This window comes from Mus caroli, unplaced genomic scaffold, assembly GCF_978045245.1.
Source record: "Mus caroli unplaced genomic scaffold, Mus_caroli_1 scaffold_1, whole genome shotgun sequence".
In the NCBI taxonomy this organism is placed as follows: Eukaryota; Metazoa; Chordata; class Mammalia; order Rodentia; family Muridae; genus Mus; species Mus caroli.
Window position 1 is genome coordinate 135,606,930 of NW_028227256.1, and position 23,027 is coordinate 135,629,956.

At 39.7% G+C, this 23,027-nt stretch overlaps 1 protein-coding gene and 1 pseudogene across 2 annotated transcripts in view; one reads left to right on the top strand and one right to left on the bottom strand.

The window, feature by feature from the left end:
• Nucleotides 1–23,027, top strand: part of Dennd1b (DENN domain containing 1B) — a 222,215-nt gene that overhangs the window by 4,605 nt on the left and 194,583 nt on the right. The gene's annotated exons all lie outside the window — the stretch shown is intronic.
• Nucleotides 14,156–14,881, bottom strand: LOC147006129 (glutathione S-transferase Mu 5 pseudogene; annotated as a pseudogene).

Consider the following 23,027-nt stretch of genomic DNA (forward strand, 5'->3'; position numbering starts at 1 on the left):
GGACTACCTCAAATCAATCCCTCCCCATCCCCCAACTGGGACATTGTTAGAGACTGAACTTAATACCACATGCACATTCTATGAAACTCGGAACCACCGAGCTGGAGCCTCAGCTCCTAGTCCATTCTAGCTTTGTACTCTACAGCAGCTTCTAAAGACTTAGAACTTTCCTTCTTCTTTTTTTCGGATACTGTTTCTCACTATCTGACTACTGTAGGTCAGGCTGGCCTCAAACTTGGGATCTTTGAACTTTAGTTTCCTGAGTGCTAGGATTGGGGTGTGCCACTACACCTGGCTTAAAGACTTCCTTTAAAGCTATATTCAACCACATCAAAAACATTACCTTTTCCTCCTTCACTGATGCTTTAAGTCTTATAAACATAATGACTATTTTAGGTTCTATGAAGCTATCATCTTTTATGTCCTAAAAAGTCATGGTATTCATAACTAAGTGGGCTCTAGATGTATAACTTTATGCCAGATTGAGAGATTGATGTGTCTATAATCTCTTATTAATTACCTTTATTTATTTATTTATTTTTACTGGTAAACATATAAGGGGAAATATGTGGAAATTCTTTGAAAAGTATTAGCATATTTCTTTTTTAACTGTCAATACTTGTCTGTTTTATCAAGACCCTGGGTTGTATTTTGGCTTGTTTGGAAGTTTGTTTCATCATTATGATCCACTTGGAGACTAAGCCATGTAAATTAGGCGTTTGACAGTCTGCATAAGAGGGATGCCATTGGGTGAATCATTAGCTCTTATTATGAAATTACAGTCCTATCATCTGAAGGGTTAGATACCTTGTGGTGTCAAGATGGCTATCAGCAGACCTTAGAAGGGGAGGAGGAGGGAGCTGTGGCTTTTTTTTTTTTTTTTTTTTTTTAATTGTTTTTTTGAGACGGATTCTCTGTGTAGCCCTGGCTGTCCTGGAACTCACTTTGTAGACCAGGCTGGCCTTGAACTCAGAAATCCGCCTGCCTCTGCCTCCTAAGTGCTGGGATTAAAGAGGTGCGCCACCACTGCCCAGCTGGGGCCTTGGCTTTTATGACTCTTTCTTTAGAGCCAGAAATTTTCTTTGCTAAAATCCCTCAGAAACTGTCTTGTTGAACCTCAGTGGCCAGAGTTGTCATGGCTATGACCATTGCTTAGGAGGACATCATTGACCCTGTAGGGATGGAGGGCTGTGGTCAGGGTTGTAAGTGGCCTGCTAAATAATTTGCAAGGAGTAGATACTAGGAGACTAGTTGAAGTATTCTTTGTAAAGGGTCGTTGAGAGCACCACTTTGTTCATTCATTTTTTCATCATATATATGGTCAAATATAAGATTAAAAAATAAAGTTTATTTCTCTTTATGTGAGTGTATGTGTGCACAGATTGGTGCCTATAGAAGTCAGAAGAGGGCTGGGAGTCCCCTGGAGCTGGAGTTCCAGGTGCTTGTGAGCCACCTGGCCTGGATGCTACTGGAACTGACCTTGAATCCTGCAAGAGCAACAAATGCTCTTAGTTGGGGACTCATTTCTCTAGTTCCCAGAGAGAAGTCACTAACTAACTGTTTTGGTTCATTTGGATTTGATTGGTTAGTTGGTGAACTATAGCTTGACATGCCGTCTCTTCATCTAGTCTGTTGCTGTCTGCACTTGTTTCAAGGCATTTTATTCTTATTTCTGAACACAACACATTTTAGAATACTGCAAAATAAGTTAGTTTTGTTTTGAGTCTCTACAGATTTGAAGCTTGCTCTGAGAGAACTGATGTTGGGTCTCTGTTCTGCCCTGGTTAATAGAGTTGTTTCTGGTAATGTCTTCATGTTGGCTTTGGCCTCTGTTTTTCAAATGGAGACTTTCCTGGCAAGACAATCTTCCAGTAGCTTGTATTCCAGAGCACAGTGCCATGGTTTATATCTTAATGCTGTTCTTGGTGGCTCTCCAAGCCTTTGCCACCCTTCTGCTCCCCCACTTTCCCACAGAGGCAGGGAAGTAGAGAGAGCAGAGACAGCCTTGCTGGAGTTCTAATAACAAAACTTATGCTCCTTTGCTGACAGCACTTTCTCCAAAGAGACCGGACATTTCACAGAAATGAAAACTAACTCTTCCTTAGTCAAAGATGCCTTCTCTAAGGCTTTCTTTTTTGGCTCCAGGATTCTGCTCTCTCTGTGTTGTGCCCTTCCATCTCCGTTGCTAACTGTAAGAAGTAGCAGCGGCGGCAGCAGCTAATATTTATGGAGTGTTTACTTGAAGTCAAGCACAAGTCTGTAGATTAAAAAAAAAGTACGAGTTTCTTGCTTGTTTGTTTGTTTGTTTGTTTTTTGTTTTCGAGACAGGGTTTCTCTGTGTAGCCCTGGCTGTCCTGGAACTCACTTTGTAGACCAGGCTGGCCTTGAACTCAGAAGTCCACCTGCCTCTGCCTCTCGAGTGCTGGGATTAAAGGCATGCGCCACCACGCCTGGTGGACGAGGTTCTTAAGTCTTACAGAAGTCTTATGGTATAGGAAGTGCTACTCTCTTGAAGAAATTAAAAGCCTAGGGAAATGAAGACATTTGTCTATAGTACTGTCCCCATGCTCGGAGTTTAATCACTGTCCCAGTGCTCTGGCCTGGTTTTATAACTCGAGGGCACAGAGTGTTAATGATATGTGCTACAGGTCATCTAAAACTCGAATCCTGTGTTTTCTGAAATTAATAAATTCATTATAATTCCTCTTAAAGCAATTACCACACTTTTCCTGGTACAATTCTTTTTATAGACTGAGAAGATTGGATTCCCTCTCTTCATTTATAAGACTTATGTCTTCAAATTAAATGCTTTTGATCTAACACTTGTAGTTATTAGCAGTTTCAAACATATCCTTAGTAAACTTTGTTTCCTTTATTTCTGTATTATCTGGATTATTTCTCTGAGGATCAAGTCCCTTTGCTTCAGGGCTTTTTTTTTTTTTTTTTTTTTTAATCTTATTTTACTTTGATGAGATCATCCAACTTGGTATTGAATTATCTACTTCTTAAATCTCCAACTCATGTTAATAATTTGACAGCATTCATTTTCTTAAATCAGAATCTTAAGTTGAATAATTTTTAGTTTCCCCTGTATCGTGTATAATAAGGCATTTATTAGCCTGCATTTCACTATTTTTTCTCGATAGTGTGATGATATAGTTTGCTGCATATAGCATTTTGCGACTCACTGTGTTCATAAAGAGTTTAATAGAGTCATGTATAGCTATAGAGGTAGCTTGATTAAGTGTCTGTTTACCTTCTAGTAAATTCTCCATGAGCCACATTATTTATTTTCCTAAGAGAAAGCTCACCACAGACTCTGCCATCCTGAGTGAATACAGGATGAAAAAGTGTATCAATTGGATGTAGGCTAGGGCTGGCCATTGGACCACATGCTGAGTCAGTTAATTCAGAGACCTACTTGCAGAAGTTATTTTAAACAACTGTGCTTGTAGAGCAATTTTAAACACAAACTGGGTATGACAGTACAGGAGCACTAGTGAATGAAGAAAGAAAGAAAGAAATGCAAAGGAAACAAAAATGGCTGCTCTTGGGTTTCGGCACCAAATGAAAAAAAGAATTAAAAAAGGAAAGGAACTATGGCTATTCCTAGGTGTGGTGGAGGAGTAAGTTTATTGTAGGTATGTTTGAGAACATAGTTAGAGAGAGTGCAGTTAGAGTGGGAGAGTCCAGGGTATGTCTGACCAGACTGAGCTGTGTCACATGAGGAGAGAGGGGAACTAGCCCAACAGCCAGGAGGCCCAAAGGTACCAAGAGAGCAGGTAACCAAAATGTTTGTATTATATAGGGAAGGACAGTCCCTTCTACCTACTGGAAAGTTCAGGGTATGGGTAGGATATATCAGTCAGGAGGACCCTGTAACTTGTAGGGACTAAGGAATGCAGAGACAATCTGGTGCCACCCTCCACTTTGTTCCAGGTTTGAAATCTAACAGAAATATATATGTATGTAGAGTGGGCATTGCAGTATCTCCTGCATTCTCACATTCTACTATATAGTGAGACCATAGCTCAAGGTCACACACACACACACACACGCACACGCACCATGGAGATATTTTGATGCACTCAGTGCTTAGATTTCTCATATCAAGTATTCCTGCTTCCCTTCCTCTTCTCACATCACAAGAATCCAGTCAGCCCAGGAGTAGAAGTGCTTTAGGAAATTTGACGTTACTGACCATCATCAGAAATTCTGCAAGTCAAATGTACTTAGAATACCTGTCTTAGCATACTTGGTCTCTGTGCATTAACATGTGTGTGCTGTGCAAGTCCTTCTCTATCCAGATGTACTAGGATAGATGAGGGCAATCTATACTGGAAATATTTATATACTACTATGTTGCTCAAGAAAATGAAACCACTTCATTTCCCCGTAGATACTAACTGGGAACAAAATTTACTGTGGTTCTTTAGAACCATATTCGTGGAATATGCCATTTTTCCCAGTAGCCAGGAGTGAAGAGTGTTCTTTCACGATTGTGTGGGGTGAGGTGTTAGGGTTTCTCCCCAGAGCTGCTGCCCGTGTAAAGTGTAGGTTAAGCACCACTGGTTTGGATGTGCTCCTTGTGACTTGGGGAGGGTGCAACTGAATTTCGTACTCCATGATGTGGTCTTAATAGCTGCTTTATTGTTTCATGTCTTTTGCTGCCCCTGTAGTCTGAGGTTGATTCCTTGTCTTTGAATTTTGATGGTCCCCACTGTGATGTGGGGCCTCAGGACCCCCACTTGTGTTCACTGTCCTGTGCAGTACTTGTGACAATAGTCTGTACCTGGGAGATTTTTCTTGTGTTTTCATGCTGTTTCCTGTCTTTTCCTGCAAATATGTGTGTTTGATTTGTGAATCTGAGGCAATATTTGTCTACTGTGGTATACATTTTTACACTTAAAAACTTAAGATTCTTATGTTGTAAGATTGAATTGATGTTGCTGGGCAGTGGTGGCGCTTGCCTTTAGTCCCAGCACTTGGGAGGCAGAGGCAGGCAGATTTCTGAGTTCGAAGCCAGCCTGGTCTACAGAGTGAGTTCCAGGACAGGTATACAGAGAAATCCTGTCTCGAAAAAATTAACAAACAAACAAACAAACAAACAAATAAAAGATTGAACTGATGTTTCAAGCAAAGTGGGACATTATTTGTATAAAAATTCATGATAAGTTGATTTATTTCAGATAACAATTAATTGTATCTATAGAAGAATGTGTATTAGTGTACGGGCCAGTCATTGGCCTAGTGAAAACCTTGCCCATAGTGGCCCTGGATTGAGTTTTGAGAGGTCTTTATTTAGGAGGCCATAGCTTAGCAGTAAGTTCTTGACTAGCATGGGTGGGGCCCTGGATGACATTAATGCTCAGGACAGTAGAATGAATCGGGGAACTTGCAGTTTCCTAGAGGGGAAGTTGCTCTGTTGTTTTAACAGTTGTGAGCCTCTTTCTTCCTGTGGGGCTGTGGGGCAGTTACCTGCTACCCAGGGCTGTGTCAATCCCAAGCACTTTGTTAGAAAATTACCCAGCTGCTCCCCCCCAACTCTTCAAATGACACATCAGGTGGGTGGGTGTTACTTGAAGGACTTATATGAGTAAGTTTACAGTGAGGTGTGAACAACTGATAGACAGCCCTCAAGGGAACATTGTAAATTAAAAAAAGCCTTGTAAACTTAGACTAATTAAAAAGATACAGTCTAGGACTGGAGATGTAGCTCAGTAGTGAGTACCTGACTAGCATGTGCGATCCCTGGGTTAATCTGCAGCACAGCCAAAGGATGACATGAAATAAAATGGAAAGCAGGTGTGGTTAGTCATGAAGGAACATTCTAGTTGGCTTTTACTGGCTTTCTCCCAGCTTCATTAATGTTCGGTAATTTTTGAATTAATGGCTTTAATAAGTATATAAGTATATTTAGACTATATGTGCAGTAAATTCATTAAATTTTCTTATATGTATAACTTTCCCAGTTAATAAAATAAAGCTGCAGCATCATAGTTAAAGGCCCTCAATTATGTTTTTATTTGCCTGAGTAGACTTCAAGCTAGATGTTTTAGAGAATTAGTGATTAAAAACAATATTTGGCATTCATTCATATTTGGAAATATACCAAGTATGTATATACCATATTATCTTTACTATTATTATAGGAGATAGAGACCGTTCTTTTCAGGAAGAAAAATGGAGGTTGAGAAAGGTTAAATCATTTCCCCAACATGCACAGCTTTAGGAGGTAGACCTGGGATTTGAACCTGTTTCTTTGCTATGGAGCCCAAGCTCTTAACCATTAGGTTTCTCATAAATCAGTTCTTCAACACTAGTGAGATATTTCACAGTGATGTTTATAAAGCCAGACATTTTTGGAAATCCCTAATAATTTTAAGTTTGGCTGCAATTGTTTTATTATTATTATTTAATTTTAAGATTGCATTTCTTTATTATTTAGAGTGCATGTCCACATGCACGCTTGTACTGTGGCATGGGTGTGGAGAAGGTCAGAGGACAATCTGCAAGCACATTTACTCTCTGAGCCATCTCACTGTCCCAGAGTTATAGTGTGGTATTCTTATAAACAAGGTCGTGGGAAGATGTGCCTAAGCACCATGTGAATGTTTAGTCTTCTCATTCCTTCCAGGGAGCCTTTCCATGTGCCAGTTAGAGTCAGGCACAGATAAAAAGATGGCATTGTTGAATGGGGTGTGTCACTTTCAAATTATAATAATGCAGTACAGGCCGTGGTATGTAGCAGTAACACGAAGTCACCCACCCCGCTCCACACCCCATTTTCGTGTGTGCCCGAGGACAGGGACTCTGCACTGATGGATGGTGTGGTTACTAGACATTTCCCAGCCATCAGCTGGGTGGCAGGTGATTATCTTTTCCTCAAATTATTTTGAGTTTTCCTATTTAAACTCTTGTGAATGATTCAGAGGAGAGAGACTGTTTTGGTATGAACACATCTAATGCAGTGGTCCTCGGCCTGTGGAGTGCAACTCCTTTGGGGGATTGAGTGACCCTTTCACAGGGGTCCCATATCAGATTTCCTGCATATCCGATATTTACATTATGATTCACAACAGCAGCAAAATTACAGTTAGGAAGTAGCAACAAAGTAATCTTATGGCTGGGGTTCACTGCAGCATGAGAAACTCTATTAAAGGGTCACAGTATTAAGAAGGTTGAGAACCACTGAGCTAAAGAGAAAAACCAAGAACTCCTTCCGGCTAGTGTAGTGCAACCTGTCTTGGCTGGGCATTACTGGCTCTTCCAGGTTCCTCAGTGTGTACAGTGAGTTTAACACTAGGAAAGCACCTGTCGAGCTATCTCAGGATCCTTATTATTTTAGTGTATTTTTTTGTAGCAGTGCCTGGGTTGAGCTCTACACTGAGCCACATCCCCAGCCTCTGGGCTGGACAAGGCATGGCAATCCTCAGCTGGTATTGAGGATTTACTAGAGGTTGGTCATCAAACTTGTTTTCTTTAAAAACACATAGTTTGGCAAATGAAGTTACAGAATTTAAAAACAACACCAACAAGGTGATGAGTAATTTAGGTCACTGACATCCTGAGTGTTGTCCACTAGATTTTCAGCTGTTGAAGTCAAGTGCTGGACTTTGGGAAGTTGTATATATATGAATGGTGTTCAGAATTACTTGGCAAAAGTGAAATTAGAATAAGATTGTCTTGTACTCCTCAGCCTAGTGGGGATTTTGAAATCTTTTAGAAAAGGTCAGTGTAAAAGACTGAAAGGTTGCAGATTTTTATCATCACATCAAATGGGTGCTCCATTTAAGACATTTTAAAAGTAGAACTGTTGATAAACCACAGACTGTGACTTGGTAGGCAGAAATGATAAAGATCAGACAAGGCCCTTCCTCTTTCAGTTCCTTCTTATTTGCCACTCGAACCTGTAAAAAACAGCATATAGCTATCAGTATAGTATATTCAGTGGTCATCTGTCATGTGTAAGTTTCCAGAAATTAGTCATTTCAGAAGTAGATATTTCTGGGGTTGGTAGAAGAAATGCAGTCATATAAGGGTGTGTTTGGTCATCACATTTATAATTAATTACCATCAGGCAGGCTTAATACTTTGTTCCCCAAGCAGCTGTGAAATATAGCTGACTACTATTGTTTTATGTGCGTTCTAGCTGGATTTAGACTCTACCAATTCAGGTGTGTGTGTGCTTGTAAAGAATTATTATTTCTAATAATAATGTGTATGGATGTGTGCACAGGAATGCAGGTGCCTGAGGGGGCACCTCAGGGTGGTGCTGGGACTTGAACTCTAGTCCTAGGCAATTGTGCTCAACCACTGAGCAATCTCTCCAGCCCTATAGGTGTGATTTAATGCTTAGGAACAACACATATCTTTAGGGTCTATGTATTTTTGCTCCTGAGATAGTATGCATAAAAATGCTTTAGAAGGGAATTAGAAATAGTTCCTGTTAGAGTCTAAGTATTTCAGGTCCCAGTTATGGAGCAAGAAATTGTGTAAATATTTTGGGATTGATTTTAAAGATCTTGAATAACTTAATTTTTTCCTATAAGTCAAATAGTATTTCTGTAATAGTTGTAAAGCAACTAATGAATTTATTTGGATTAATAAACTGTTATTACATTATCTATCTATCTATCTATCTATCTATCTATCTATCTATCTATCTATATTACACACACACACACACACACACACTTTATTACCACAGAGGACTTAAACACTAAGTTTTGGTGCTTGCTGCTTTGCTGACACACGTGGCTTCATGATGAATACCTGCAGTGCGATCTTGACAGTAAGGGGCAGCATTTTTATCAAGATTGTATGTTTACTGTGAAAAAAATCTAGATGTGTTAATAAAGAAATGTAGGGGGGCTGGTGAGATGGCTCAGTGGGTAAGAGCACCCGACTGCTCTTCCGAAGGTCCAGAGTTCAAATCCCAGCAACCACATGGTGGCTCACAACCACCCGCAACGAGATCTGGAGCCCTCTTCTGGAATGTCTGAAGACAGCTACAGCGTACTTACATATAATAAATAAATAAATCTTAAAAAAAAAAAAAAAAAAAAGAAATGTAGGCTGGGAATTGATAGGAAAAATTATAACATGCTAATGTTTAATGGCAATTATAGTATTTGTAGTGACATCGAATGCTTATCCTAATAATAGTAATGTTAACATTCATTACTTGTTTTGACACAGGATTCAAATATGTAAATATTTGTCTGATTTCAGGCTCACAGTTAAAGACATAGTTACATCCATAGTATTCTGCATACAGTGTATCATTTTGCTGGGTATGGCCCGTGAGGCAGGTGTGGCTGTCCTAACCCTTTGAAGTTGCCGTGCCTTTGATAATGAATGCACTACTGACTAGGAGCATGTTATTGGCTAAGTCCTTTGACTTGAATTGCTTTCATTTTCCTATTTGTAAAACCTTTGCATGCCATATTCAGTTTTTATGAGACCCAAATACATAGTTGTGGAGAGGAGTTTTGTAAATTGTGCTGCTGAATGTTCTAGAAGCAGAAGTGTTTATTTGGTTCCTAAGCTCTGTGGTGGTGATCTGTGCTAAGATTCTAGTTGCTTGAATAAGAACTGTCAGCCTGGAAGAAGGGGCAGCTTAATGGAAGTCAGCAACTGGCTTCTTCCACTTCTCCTGTTTAGTGTTGTGGAAGCATTAGGAGCAGACTGAAGGCTCTGAGCTATTCTGAGCTCAGAAATTAGTTTCGTACTACAAGAGAAATTTGGCAGAGAAGTCTGCATCACCATAGTGATAGCACCAGTTAAACTTGTGTGTGTTTCAGGTGAGACAAGGAAGACATTAGCTGTGGCTCTGCCCTTCCTCCCTTCTCCTTCCCTTCTGTGCCCTCCTCTCCTCTCTTGCCCCTCCCTCATATTCTAGCACTGGGGATAATATCCTTGGCCTTGTGATGCTAGAGACATGCCTTGCCACTGCTGTAGCTCCACCAGGCCATACCTTTCTTGTTCATCCCCCGCCCCAAATGTTCACAGATGCAAATCCTAGTGAGATGGGAGTACCTTATGTTTGCAAGTTTTCAAACTTAACATTAAGAGTTAATGTTGAGAAGCTAACAAGTTGTTATGAGTGCTGTTGAGAGTGAAGACATTACACAAGTATAGGAGAGTATCAATTGAGGGATCTGAGGTAATCAGCTAAGTTCTATGAAAATCAATAGTAACACGAGGTTATGAAATTTTAGGAAGGACTGTTTTGCATTTCAGAGTTTTTCAAAATTTGGAATATTTTTGGGTAAATGTATGTGTATGTATGTGTAGATTTTACCTATATATAAAATAATTGAGTATCATTTTAGATTTTAAATATATACATATATATACACATACATACATATATATATAATATGCATATTCATACATTCATGTGCAGTATCTGGGAATGGAACCAAAATTTAAAATAAGATTTAATTTATTTATAGCTGAAGTTAATTTATAATACATTATATGTATATACATATATAAATTATTGAAGGTATATATATATATATATATATATATATATATATATGTCTGTGCGCGCACACACACACACACACACAGAGCTTGTTTATACCTTTTGGATTTTTGAGACAGTGTCTCAGTCTATAGCCTGAATTGGCATGGAACTCACTATTTAGATCAACTTGTGGCAATCCTTCTGTCTTAGTACCCAAGTGCTGGGGTTAGCGGCTTGAGGAGGTCAGATGTGGAATTTTCCACTTGCGATGCCGTGCTGATGATGCTGTGGTCTCAGAGTTTGAGGATGTGTTCAGAGTTTTGGATTAGGAATGTCAGTCTGGACTGCAGTTTATAATTAGAATGATAGTAAATGCAAGCCTATTTACTAATGACATCACTTCGACATCTGGATTTGTTTATAACTTTCTTTCTTTTTGTGTTTATAGCATCTTTATTCATAATAGCCAGAAACTGGAAACAACATTGCTTGAATAAAGATTGGATAAAGAAAATATGGTACATTTACACAATGGAATATAGCTGTCTTTGCCTACTTTCTGAGTTCTTCTTTCTTCACCCTTCTCCACTTTTTTCTTCTACCTTTTCAATGCCTTACTACTATATAAGAGAGCAAAAAGGATAGAGAGGAATGGAAAGAGATTCCTGAATAAAGTCAGGGTTTGGAAAGGAGCAACATCATTAGACTACTTCCTGGTGATTGGCTGCTTCAAGTTTCTTGAGGCAAGTCATTTATAACTTTCTTGGTTATGAAATTTAATTGGAGTCTTTGAAGTAAGATTTTGTTAAATTATTGATATACATCTTTTTTATGGGTAATTTAATAAATTTTTTGGAGCTTGTATTTGCCAAACTTAATTTGCTTAAGATTTTTTACATTATGTCTCAGTTGTAGTGTTTCTTAATTTTATTCACGGCTGCCATAGAAAATGCCAGTAGTTGTGTGGCACACCTGAGAAATAGACCTGCAGTGACAGGGGTTCACTTCGCTGGGCTGGCCAGGGTTGCATGCTCCTTATGGTCTCAGTCTTCCACCCCATTACTGACATACACTAGACTATTTCCTTCCTGGCCTTTTTGGTGAGAACCTACTTTTTTCCATTGCTTTCATCAAGTGAAAGAGTGGCAGAACTCTACAGTGAGAATTGACTTGGAAGAATTTGGGCTAGAATTATGGTGTAATAAGCTTTTCGATTCTTAGTATGTATGTATATATGCGTGTATATATGTATGTATGTATGTATGTAAGTTTGCTTGTTTGTATTTGTTTATTGGTTTTTTGAGGCAGATGTTCTTTGTGTAACCTTGGCTGCACCACCTACCTCTGCTTCCCAAGTGCTGGGATTAAAGGAGTGCACTACCACCATCCAGTGAGCCTTAGTTTTTAAAAAGTCTTTAAACTGAGAGCAATTAAAGCCCCTTTTCTTTTTGTCATAAAGCTATGATGAGTAATAGAAATGGCAAATCGTGAGTACGTGCGCATGCATGTGTGTGGGCACACACACTTCTTTTTCGAGACAAGGTTTCTCTGTGTAGCCCTGGCTGTCCTAGAACTCACTTTGTAGACCAGGCTGGCCTGGAACTCAGAAATCTGCCTGCCTCTGTCTCCCAAGTGCTGGGATTAAAGGTGTGCACCACCACCACCCAGCACACACACACGTTTTAAACAGGAATTTTCATTATAATTTAAGCAGGCACATTCTTTTTAATATTCCCTTACTGCACTGTATGCGTAGATACATTTTTAATATATATTGAGATAATGACACCGTATACCAGTGAGGGCTTTTGATTTTAAATCTTGTACAGGGGAGAATTGTAGGATTTAACAATGACAATAAAAATTAAGAATTATAAGGATGCTTTGGCCTTGACATCAAAATCTACAAAGTAGGTGATTATATTAAATTTGCTAATCATGATTGGCAAAACATTCTGGTTCTCAGTCATGTAGTTGCTTTCTTCAGGATAATCCTTCATTATTTAATAAAATAACTTGTCTGATACCATTGGTGACAAGTTTTCTGGTTTTCCTAGATGTCTGTAGAGCTGTTGTGAAACCTGACAGCTTGTCGCAGAGCTGCTGGCCATGGTGAAAATGTGAATCAGGAAATTTAAGTGTCTGCTACAGTTTTATCCCAACTAGAGCCTGAAAGTTTTATAGTTGAGACCTTACTTTGCCTCATGTTACTAGGTGGTATAGTGCAGTGGTTCTTGGGTGTCACCGTGAAGTCATCTGGTAAGATGGCTGGACAATATGCTGTGTATCTTTTTGGGACACTGCTTCTTGTCTACAAGTGTAAAAGAACAGCATGTTCTTTTTCTTGGAAGACCTGTTGTTATTTCCTTAAGTGTAATTCAAGGAAGCACAGCCTCTGTCCCCAGAGGTTCTGTACTGCTGCTGGTGTGTAGGCTGCTCAATCCTGCTCTCTTGGCTTTCAGTTTCCATTTCTCCTCCTTGTCCACTTCCTCTGCTGATTCCATCTCCTCTTCCACGTTCTAGCTGGATGTATGTCATCTTCTGCCAGTGTGCTGGGAGGATACATTGCACTGGTCACTTGTTCTTCCACCTTTAGTTAACTTCCGTTTTAACTGTTGTTCCACCACTACAGGAGTGTGTCTGGTCTTCAATGACCAGCTCTGTCTCCAGACATTCAAAGCATTTTGTTCAACTTCTGTTCAAAGTCTCTGTGGCACATTGTTCCACTGGATGCTTGTTCATCTGCTGAACATACACAAGGGCCCCTTCCCCCTTTTGATAACCCATTTTAATTATACAAATACACTGGCTTCACTGTGCTGCTTCCGTCTGTAGTGCTTAGATGATGTTTGCTCCTGACCACACTGCCTTTTGGCTTTTTGCTCATCCGCCCTTTACTCTCTGGAGTCCCCTTCCCTGTTCTCTAATATTTTCTCTCTTACTGTCAAATCATCTTTTAAAATGTCACATGATGTTAAAGGAATGCGTAGATAACCCTATGCCCAGCGACCAAAGAAGTGTGCAATTTAGTGAGATAGAAATAAATTTAGTGCTTACTAAATTAGATTTTTCAAAAAGCACCACATGTGACTGCTTCTCTCGTAAAGACAGAATTCTTGAGAACCAAGTAATTACAACTAATAAACTAGTATACTCTGTTTTCTATTACTATTACTGTGCTTGCTGAATACTGCTACTTCTTGTTTGAAGATTACTGACAGGGTGATGGGGAAGAGCTGCCCTGAATCAGCCAGGAAAACCATGGGATCACAACTAGCCTTTTGTCTTTGTGTTTTACTACATAGGTTTTGGGGTCTCCAGATTTAAAAAAAAAATCCCTTCAACTTTTTTAATGCTGGATAAGGGAGGAGGAGGCGGCGATGGAATATTTATTTCCCTATGACTCTCTTCCTTTCACTTTTGGCACGATTTTAATAAACACTCAGCACTGACTAAGTGTCACACTGAAGGGCTATTTTATGTTTAGTATATGTATGCTGGCAACATTGCATCTAGTAGCTACAGGAGACCAGTTCTCCCTCTGGCTGTGACTGACAGCAGGAGGCACTCAGCCAGCTTCATTCCCACCGTCAATCTGTGCTGTGCTTCATGTTGCTTTTATTGCAGCTCTGATATAGTTATGGTGACTCATGCCGTCATTTATTTATTTCTATTTTATTAACGTTTATTAGATAGAGCAGCGAGGACAGAGTGTAGGTCCCAAGGGATAGGATGGAACAGAAGAAGCAGTGCAAGCATCTCTTGCTTGGTGTGTGCCCTTGCTGCTGCTCCACTTGGGCATCTTGTTGTTGTGGGCATCTTGAAAAAGTGGTCAGGCAGCAGGCACACAGTTCTCTCCACTAAAGAGGCACATGAGAACCTTCTGATTGGGAGCTCATCCAGGCGCTTGGGCTCAAACATACGGTTCAGGCTTAAGATATCATAAGTGAGAAAATCCACAAAGGTGAGCTTTCCCATTGTAAACTGTGGGAATTTCCCCAGGAGTAATGATGTGTGTTTAAGTGTGGCTTCAGACTTTCAGGCCCCTGCTGTAGCAAAGTCATACAAGTTGTGAATGGACATCCATGATTCGCTTTCTCGTGATGTCCACTCCTGTCTTTTCTTCTTCAGTGTCACCACACGTGTTGTGCTTACCAGTGAGGTAGCTCAAGACTGCATTACTCCAGGTGATCCTTATCTCATCTGTGAAGTTGAATGGTTAGGGAAATCCGGACCAAGCTTGAATTTCCTGTCTAGCCATTGACTCTGAAGGTAGTCAGGAGCATCCCCACACATGCCTATTTCTGCTCATAGCTATCATCAGTGCACTCCAGGAGCATACAGATGAGTGGCCAGCCCTAGGGTATTCAAGTAACCCAGAACCATAGATGACCTATGACAACAGTTAAGGCTCAGGCTTTCTCTTATTCCTGGGTTATGGTATTGTCTGGCTGATTGGCTCCATGGAAGTCCCAGTTCTGTATTGCATTTATATTTGTGTGGTGTTCTGTTGTGGGAAATACTGAAAAACTGAACCCGCCAACTCTCAGTGGGGCCAGGTCACACTCCTGTGCTCCTGTGGGGAAGCGTCCTACCGCCCTAATGTGATTGGACAGGGGAAATCCTACAACAGTGTTCTAGTAAATTCCTTAAGTCAAATTTTTGAATGCAATAACTAACGTTAGTGTAACGGAATTTCATATCCTTGGTATGGTGCTGTGTTCTTTGATGGCTTTTGGATGAGCATGTGCTAATGGATGGTAATGCTGACCTTTTACTAATTTGTCCTCCAACTCCAAAAGTCAGACAGTTTTCTCCTTTGATATCCTGTATAAGATCTCCCCTATTTTTCAGTATGCTGCTCATAAAGGTATATTACTACTACTAAAATTTAGAAAATATCTTTCCTAATTATTCATTTGATTTTTATGTCAATCATGTAATAGATATTAAAATGTTGAAGAAACTGGTGTATAAAGATGAAGTGACCAGACATAGATAACTGGGAAACTTTAGTTCTAAGATTTATTCTAATTTTAACGCACATAATTAAAAACGAGTAAACTATGAGTGGCCCAGACGAGTCACTTGATGGACTTTAAGTAGAATGAACTTGTTCTTGCTGAGATGGGTTGGCCATGAATACCTTATATTGCTGCTGTGTGTCTATGTTGATCTGTGAGTGTAAACACTTCTAATTTAGGCTCATACTATACAATCCAAATGAATAAGAAGATAATAGGAAGGAACTAGAGGCCACTTTAAATGCCGTCCTAGGAGAACATAATGGCTAATATCTTGTTATATCTTTATATAAATCTCTGGGTGAATATATATGTGCATCAGTATTTCACATTGTCGTAAATGGGCTCATCTCTAACTGACAGTTTCGTTTGGACATCTTTGCAGTTCTGATTTGTATATTTTGACACAGTGTCTCACTATGTGGCTCTGGCTGGCTTGGAACTCTATGTAGACAACTTTCACACTCAGATCTGCCTTTCAACCTGCTTCCTAAGTGCTGGGGTTAAAAGTGTGCATCATGCCTAGGCTCCCTCTAGTTCTGAAAACAGATATCTATTCGAGATTGAATTGCTCTGAGAATCCCATTGTTTGAGCCTGCTATTCATGTATCTCATTGCATGTGTTTTTTTTTTTTGTTTGTTTGTTTGTTTTGTTTTTCGAGACAGGGTTTCTCTGTGTAGCCCTGGCTGTCCTGGAACTCACTTTGTAGACCAGGCTGGCCTCGAACTCAGAAATCCGCCTGCCTCTGCCTCATGAGTGCTGGGACTAAAGGCGTGTGCCACGGCGCCCGGCTATTGCATGTGTATTGTTATATTCTTTAAATAAATACTTAGGGATGCCAGTGACTTTTAATACATGTTGGCTGCTTATCTCCTCACGAAAGGTCTGTTCCTTTATTTTTGTGAGTTCTTTGAGAGTTTTTATGCAATGTGCTTTGGTCAGATTCATTCCCCTCCCCCAAAGTTTTCCAGATCCAAGTCCTTTCTTTGACCCAGCTTTCTGTCTTGTTTTGTTTTGACCCATTCGGTTTGTGTTGCTCAATCTTGGATGTGTGGTCTTCATTCTTGGGAGAGTGGTCCATTTGTCAGGGACTGAAGTTTCTAGAGAAAACTGTCTCTCCTTTTCTCAGCAGCTAGCAGTTCTGCCATCAGCTTCATGGCTATGTAGAATCGTGTGCCCAAGTCCCCTGTTCATCCCATGCTGGGATTTGGTCTGACTTGGGCTCGTTCAGGTTTTGCACATGTGCCATCCACTGTTTCAGGCATCAGCACTCTTTCAGCTCCTTCTTTCCTAGGGAGCCCTTGGAGGGCTGGGAAGATTATATAAGTTCCCTTTAAGTCCAAGCATTCTGCAGTCTCTGCACCTTGGCCAGTTGTGGCTCACTCTTAGTCACCATTTACTGCAAACAGTGCTTCTCAAATGAAGATTGAGTGATGCACCGATCCTGGCTATGGCAGTATGTTACTAGGAGTTCCTTTACTATTGTGTCCAGTCGGCAGGGATGTGTGCCCTTTTCTGCAGTTCATAAGCTCTCTGTGCATTCATCAGTGCTCTCAACCACGTGAGGTTTCACCCCTTGTTTTAAGAAATTAGCAAAATAGTTTACTTTGGTATATAAAAATACTTCACTATTCCATCAGTATTAAGGTATTACTCAAGCAGTTTAGATTATTTGATAGGGATAATCTTTGAAATTATTTTTAAAAATATTTCTTTTAATTGTATGGACCAAACAGGTTATATTTATGAATAAGAAAAGGTTGGGAATTTGTTCTGAAGAACTTTAATATTGTTATATTGTTTTCTAAATGTACATTCATTCATTCATTCAGGTCTAGTTATATGAGTAGCATATACCATAAAATCTTTAAGTATAAATATTACTTTAAAAATAAATTACATTTTTGTGCATGTGTTATATGCGTGGATGGATGCATGCATGGCATGGCATGTATGGAGCTCATAAGATACCCCGTGGGAGTTCGTTTCTCTTTCTAGCGTAGAGGTTCTGGGGATCAGACTCAGGTCATCACGCTTTGATAGCAAGCACCTCTATCTACCAAGCCAATTCATTGCCTCAAAAATATTTTACTTTTTAGAGAAGCTTAGAATTCATCAGGAAATAATGACTGTCTTATATGCTGAGTTTGAAACTTACGGGAAGTCAGAGTTTCCATACATTTCTTGCCCCACAGATGCATAGAATTGCACAGAATGGCATGTGAGTTACTACAAGCAGCGGCTCTCCATTGACATAGCATCTTCTCACCCAATGTCCACACAGACTTCATTGTTCATTTTTCTAGACATGTTTAACAGATTTATAATGCTCTCTGTCCAAGGCCATAACATGACATTCTCATTGACACTCCATGGTCACTTGCAGTGCACAGATGTTTTACATCAGTCTGGACAATTTTATAATGGTACACACTCTCTGTTACCGCATGAGACACACAGTAGTTTCTCGGCCTGACAATCTTATCTGTTCCTGCTGGTTAGCTTCCTCCCAAGTTTGAATGTAAGAAGGGCAGGCAGGTGACAACCTCCAGTGTTGTTACTCAAGGGTTGCTTTTTTTTTTATTTTTTATTTTCTGAGACTAGAATTCTCACTGGCCTGCAACCCCTGTAGTCTACACCGGCTGATAGCAAGTCCCAGGGTCCCAGGGATCCACTTGTCTCCTCCTCTCCAGCCTTGGGATTACAGGTGTGCACCTGTGCGCTCTGAGAGTTTATCTCTGAGAGTTTATCTCAGGTCCTTACGCTGCATAGCATGGACTTCACTCACCAAGTCCCCGTCCCCAGCCCCAAAGTAACTTCTGTTTTTGTTGCTTTTCACCAAAGATTTATAGAATACTAGGAAGACATCAGAAGATGTTTCTGATAAAATTGTCTCATTACAATGACACCTTAACTATGTAGAGAAATTAAGTTAATTGAATTAAATGACTATAACCATTTGACACTAAAGGTCTATTTGTTAAACAATTTTAATTATGAATTCAATTTTTTAAACAGATAAATAAAAAATTCATTATTTTGTATTTTTCTTGTATAATCTTGGATAATTTGCATTTATTATGCAGTTTTCTTCACTTACTTCTAAAATTAGATGGGACAAAGCTGTTAATATAATTTCTTACTTTAAAAATTTTTTTTTTTTGAGATGCTCTCACACTTTATTTTTTTTTTGATTTTTAATATTTTTATTACATATCTTCCTCAATTACATTTCCAATGCTATCCCAAAAGTCCCCCATAGCGCCCCCCACTTCCCTACCCACCCATTCCCATTCTTTTGGCCCTGGCATTCCCCTATATTGGGGCATATAAAGTTTGCAAGTCCAATGGGCCTCTCTTTCCATTGATGGCCGACTAGGCCATCTTTCCATACATATGCAGCTAGAGACAAGAGCTCCAGGGTTCTGGTTAGTACATCATGTTGTTCCAACAATAGGGTTGCAGATCCCTTTAGCTCCTTGGGTACTTTCTCTAGCTTCTCCATTGGGAGCCCTGTGATACATCCAATAGCTGACTGTGAACATCCACTCCTGTGTTTGCTAGGCCCCGGCATCGTCTCACAAGAGACAGCTATATTTGGGTCCTTTCAGCAAAATCTTGCTAGTGTATGCAATGGTGTCAGCGTTTAGAAGCTGCTTATGGGATGGATCCCTGGATACGGCAGTCTCTAAATGGTCCATCCTTTCATCACAGCTACGAACTTTGTCTCTGTAACTCCTTCCCTGGGTGTTTTGTTCCCAATTCTAAGAAGGGGCACAGTGTCCACACTTTGGTCTTCATTCTTCTTGAGTTTCATGCGTTTAGCAAATTGTATCTTATATCTTGGGTATCCTAAGTTTTGGGCTAATATCCACTTATCAGTGAATACATATTGTGTGAGTTCTTTTGTGATTGTGTTACTTCACTCAAGATGATGCCCTCCAGGTCCATCCATTTGGCTAGGAATTTCATAAATTCATTCTTTTTAATAGCTGAGTAGTACTCCATTGTGTAAATGTACCATAATTTCTGTATCCATTCCTCTGTTGAGGGACATCTGGGTTCTTTCCAGCTTCTGGCTATTATAAATAAGGCTGCTATGAACATAGTGGAGCATGTGTCCTTTTTACCGGTTGGGACATCTTCTGGATATATGCACAGGAGAGGTATTGCTGGATCCTCCGGTAGTACTATATCCAATTTTCTGAGGAACCGCCAGACTGATTTCCAGAGTGGTTGTACAAGCTTGCAATCCCACCAACAATGGAGGAGTGTTCCACTTTCTCCACATCCTCGCCAGCATCTGCTGTCACCTGAATTTTTGATCTTAGCCATTCTGACTGGTGTGAGGTGGAATCTCAGGGTTGTTTTGATTTGCATTTCCCTGATGATTAAGGATGTTGAACATTTTTTCAGGTGTTTCTCTGCCATTCGGTATTCCTCAGGTGAGAATTCTTTGTTCAGTTCTGAGCCCCATTTTTTAATGGGGTTATTTGACTTTCTGGAGTCCACCTTCTTGAGTTCTTTATATATATTGGATATTAGTCCCTTATCTGATTTAGGATAGGTGAAGATCCTTTCCCAATCTGTTGGTGGTTTTTTTGTCTTATTGATGGTGTCTTTAGCCTTGCAGAAGCTTTGTAGTTTCATGAGGTCCCACTTGTCAATTCTCGATCTTACAGCACAAGCCATTACTGTTCTATTCAGGAATTTTTCCCCTGTGCCCATATCTTCAAGGCTTTTCCCCACTTTCTCCTCTATAAGTTTCAGTGTCTCTGGTTTTATGTGAAGTTCCTTGATCCACTTAGACTTGACCTTAGTACAAGGAGATAGGAATGGATCGATTCGCATTCTTCTACATGTTAACAACCAGTTGTGCCAGCACCATTTGTTGAAAATGCTGTCTTTCTTCCACTGGATGTTTTTAGCTCCCTTGTCGAAGATCAAGTGACCGTAGGTGTGTGGGTTCATTTCTGCGTCTTCAATTCTATTCCATTGGTCTATTTGTCTGTCACTATACCAGTACCATGCAGTTTTTATCACAATTGCTCTGTAGTAGAGCTTTAGGTCCGGCATGGTGATTCCACCAGAGGTTCTTTTATCCTTGAGAAGAGTTTTTGCTATCCTAGGTTTTTTGTTATTCCAGATGAATTGCAGATTGCACTTTCTAATTCGTTGAAGAATTGATTTGGAATTTTGATGGGGATTGCATTGAATCTGTAGATTGCTTTTGGCAAGATAGCCATTTTTACAATGTTGATCCTGCCAATCCATGAGCATGGGAGATCTTTCCATCTTCTGAGATCTTCTATAATTTCTTTCTTCAGAGACTTGAAGTTTTTATTATACAGATCTTTCACTTCCTTAGTTAGAGTCACGCCAAGATATTTTATATTATTTGTGACTATTGAGAAGGGTGTTGTTTCCCTAATTTCTTTCTCAGCCTGTTTATTCTTTGTGTAGAGAAAGGCCATTGATTTGTTTGAGTTAATTTTATATCCAGCTACTTCACCGAAGCTGTTTATCAGGCTTAGGAGTGCTCTGGTGGAATTTTTAGGGCCACTTATATATACTATCATATCATCTGCAAAAAGTGATATTTTGACTTCATCTTTTCCAATTTGTATCCCTTTGATTTCCTTTTGTTGTCGAATTGCTCTGGCTAGGACTTCAAGTACAATGTTGAATAGGTATGGAGAAAGTGGACAGCCTTGTCTAGTCCCTGATTTTAGAGGGATTGCTTCAAGCTTCTCACCATTTACTTTGATGTTGGCTACTGGTTTGCTGTAGATTGCTTTGATCATGTTTAGGTATGGGCCTTGAATTCCTGATCTTTCCAAGACTTTTATCATGAATGGGTGTTGGATCTTGTCAAATGCTTTTTCCGCATCTAACGAGATGACCATGTGGTTTTTGTCTTTGAGTTTGTTTATATACTGGATTACGTTGATGGATTTCCGTATATTGAACCATCCCTGCATCCCTGGGATGAAACCTACTTGGTCAGGATGGATGATTGTTTTGATGTGTTCTTGGATTCGGTTAGCAAGAACTTTATTGAGTATTTTTGCATCAATATTCATAAGGGATATTGGTCTGAAGTTTTCTATCTTTGTTGGGTCTTTTTGTGGTTTAGGTATCAGAGTAATTGTGGCTTCATAGAATGAGTTGGGTAGAGTACCTTCTGTTTCTATTTTGTGGAATAGTTTGTGAAGAACTGGGATTAGATCTTCTTTGAAGGTCTGATAGAACTCTGCACTAAACCCATCTGGTCCTGGGCTTTTTTTAGTTGGGAGACTATTGATGACTGCTTCTATTTCTTTGGGGGATATAGGGCTGTTTAGATCATTAACCTGATCTTGATTCAACTTTGGTACCTGGTATCTGTCTAGGAACTTCTCCATTTCATCCAGGTTCTCCAGTTTTGTTGAGTATAGCCTTTGGTAGAAGGATCTGATGGTGTTTTGGATGTCTTCAGGATCTGTTGTTATGTCTCCTTTTTCATTTCTGATTTTGTTAATTAGGATGCTTTCCCTGTGCCCTCTAGTGAGTCTGGCTAAGGGTTTATCTATCTTGTTGATTTTCTCAAAGAACCAGCTCCTTGATTGGTTGATTCTTTGAATAGTTTTTCTTGTTTCCACTTGGTTGATTTCACCCCTGAGTTTGATTATTTCCTGCCGTCTACTCCTCTTGGGTGAATTTGCTTCCTTTTGTTCTAGTGCTTTTAGGTGTGTTGTCAAGCTGCTAATATGTGCTCTCTCTAGTTTCCTTTTGGAGGCACTCAGAGCTATGAGTTTTCCTCTTAGAAATGCTTTCATTGCGTCCCATAAGTTTGGGTATGTTGTGGCTTCATTTTCATTGAACTCTAAAAAGTCCTTAATTTCTTTCTTTATTCCTTCCTTGACCAAGGTATCATTGAGAAGAGTGTTGTTCAGTTTCCACGTGAAGGTTGGCTTTCTATTATTTATTTTGTTATTGAAGATCAGCTTTAGTCCATGGTGATCTGATAGGATGCATGGGACAATTTCAATATTTTTGTATCTGTTGAAGCCTGTTTTGTGACCAATTATGTGGTCAATTTTGGAGAAGGTGCCATGAGGTGCTGAGAAGAAGGTATATCCTTTTGTTTTAGGATAGAATGTTCTGTAGATATCTGCCAGATCCATTTGATTCATAATTTCTCTTAGTTTCTCTGTGTCCCTGTTTAGTTTCTGTTTCCATGATCTGTCCATTGGTGAAAGTGGTGTGTTGAAGTCTCCCACTATTATTGTATGAGGTGCAATGTGTGCTTTGAGATTTACTAAAGTTTCTTTAATGAATGAGGCTGCCTTTGTATTTGGAGCATAGATATTCAGGATTGATATTTCCTCTTGGAGGATTTTACCTTTGATGAGTATGAAGTGTCCCTCCCTGTCTTTTTTAATGACTTTGGGTTGGAAGTCAATCTTATCAGATATTAGAATGGCTACTCCAGCTTGTTTCTTCCTACCATTTGCTTGGAAAATTGTTTTCCAGCCTTTCATTC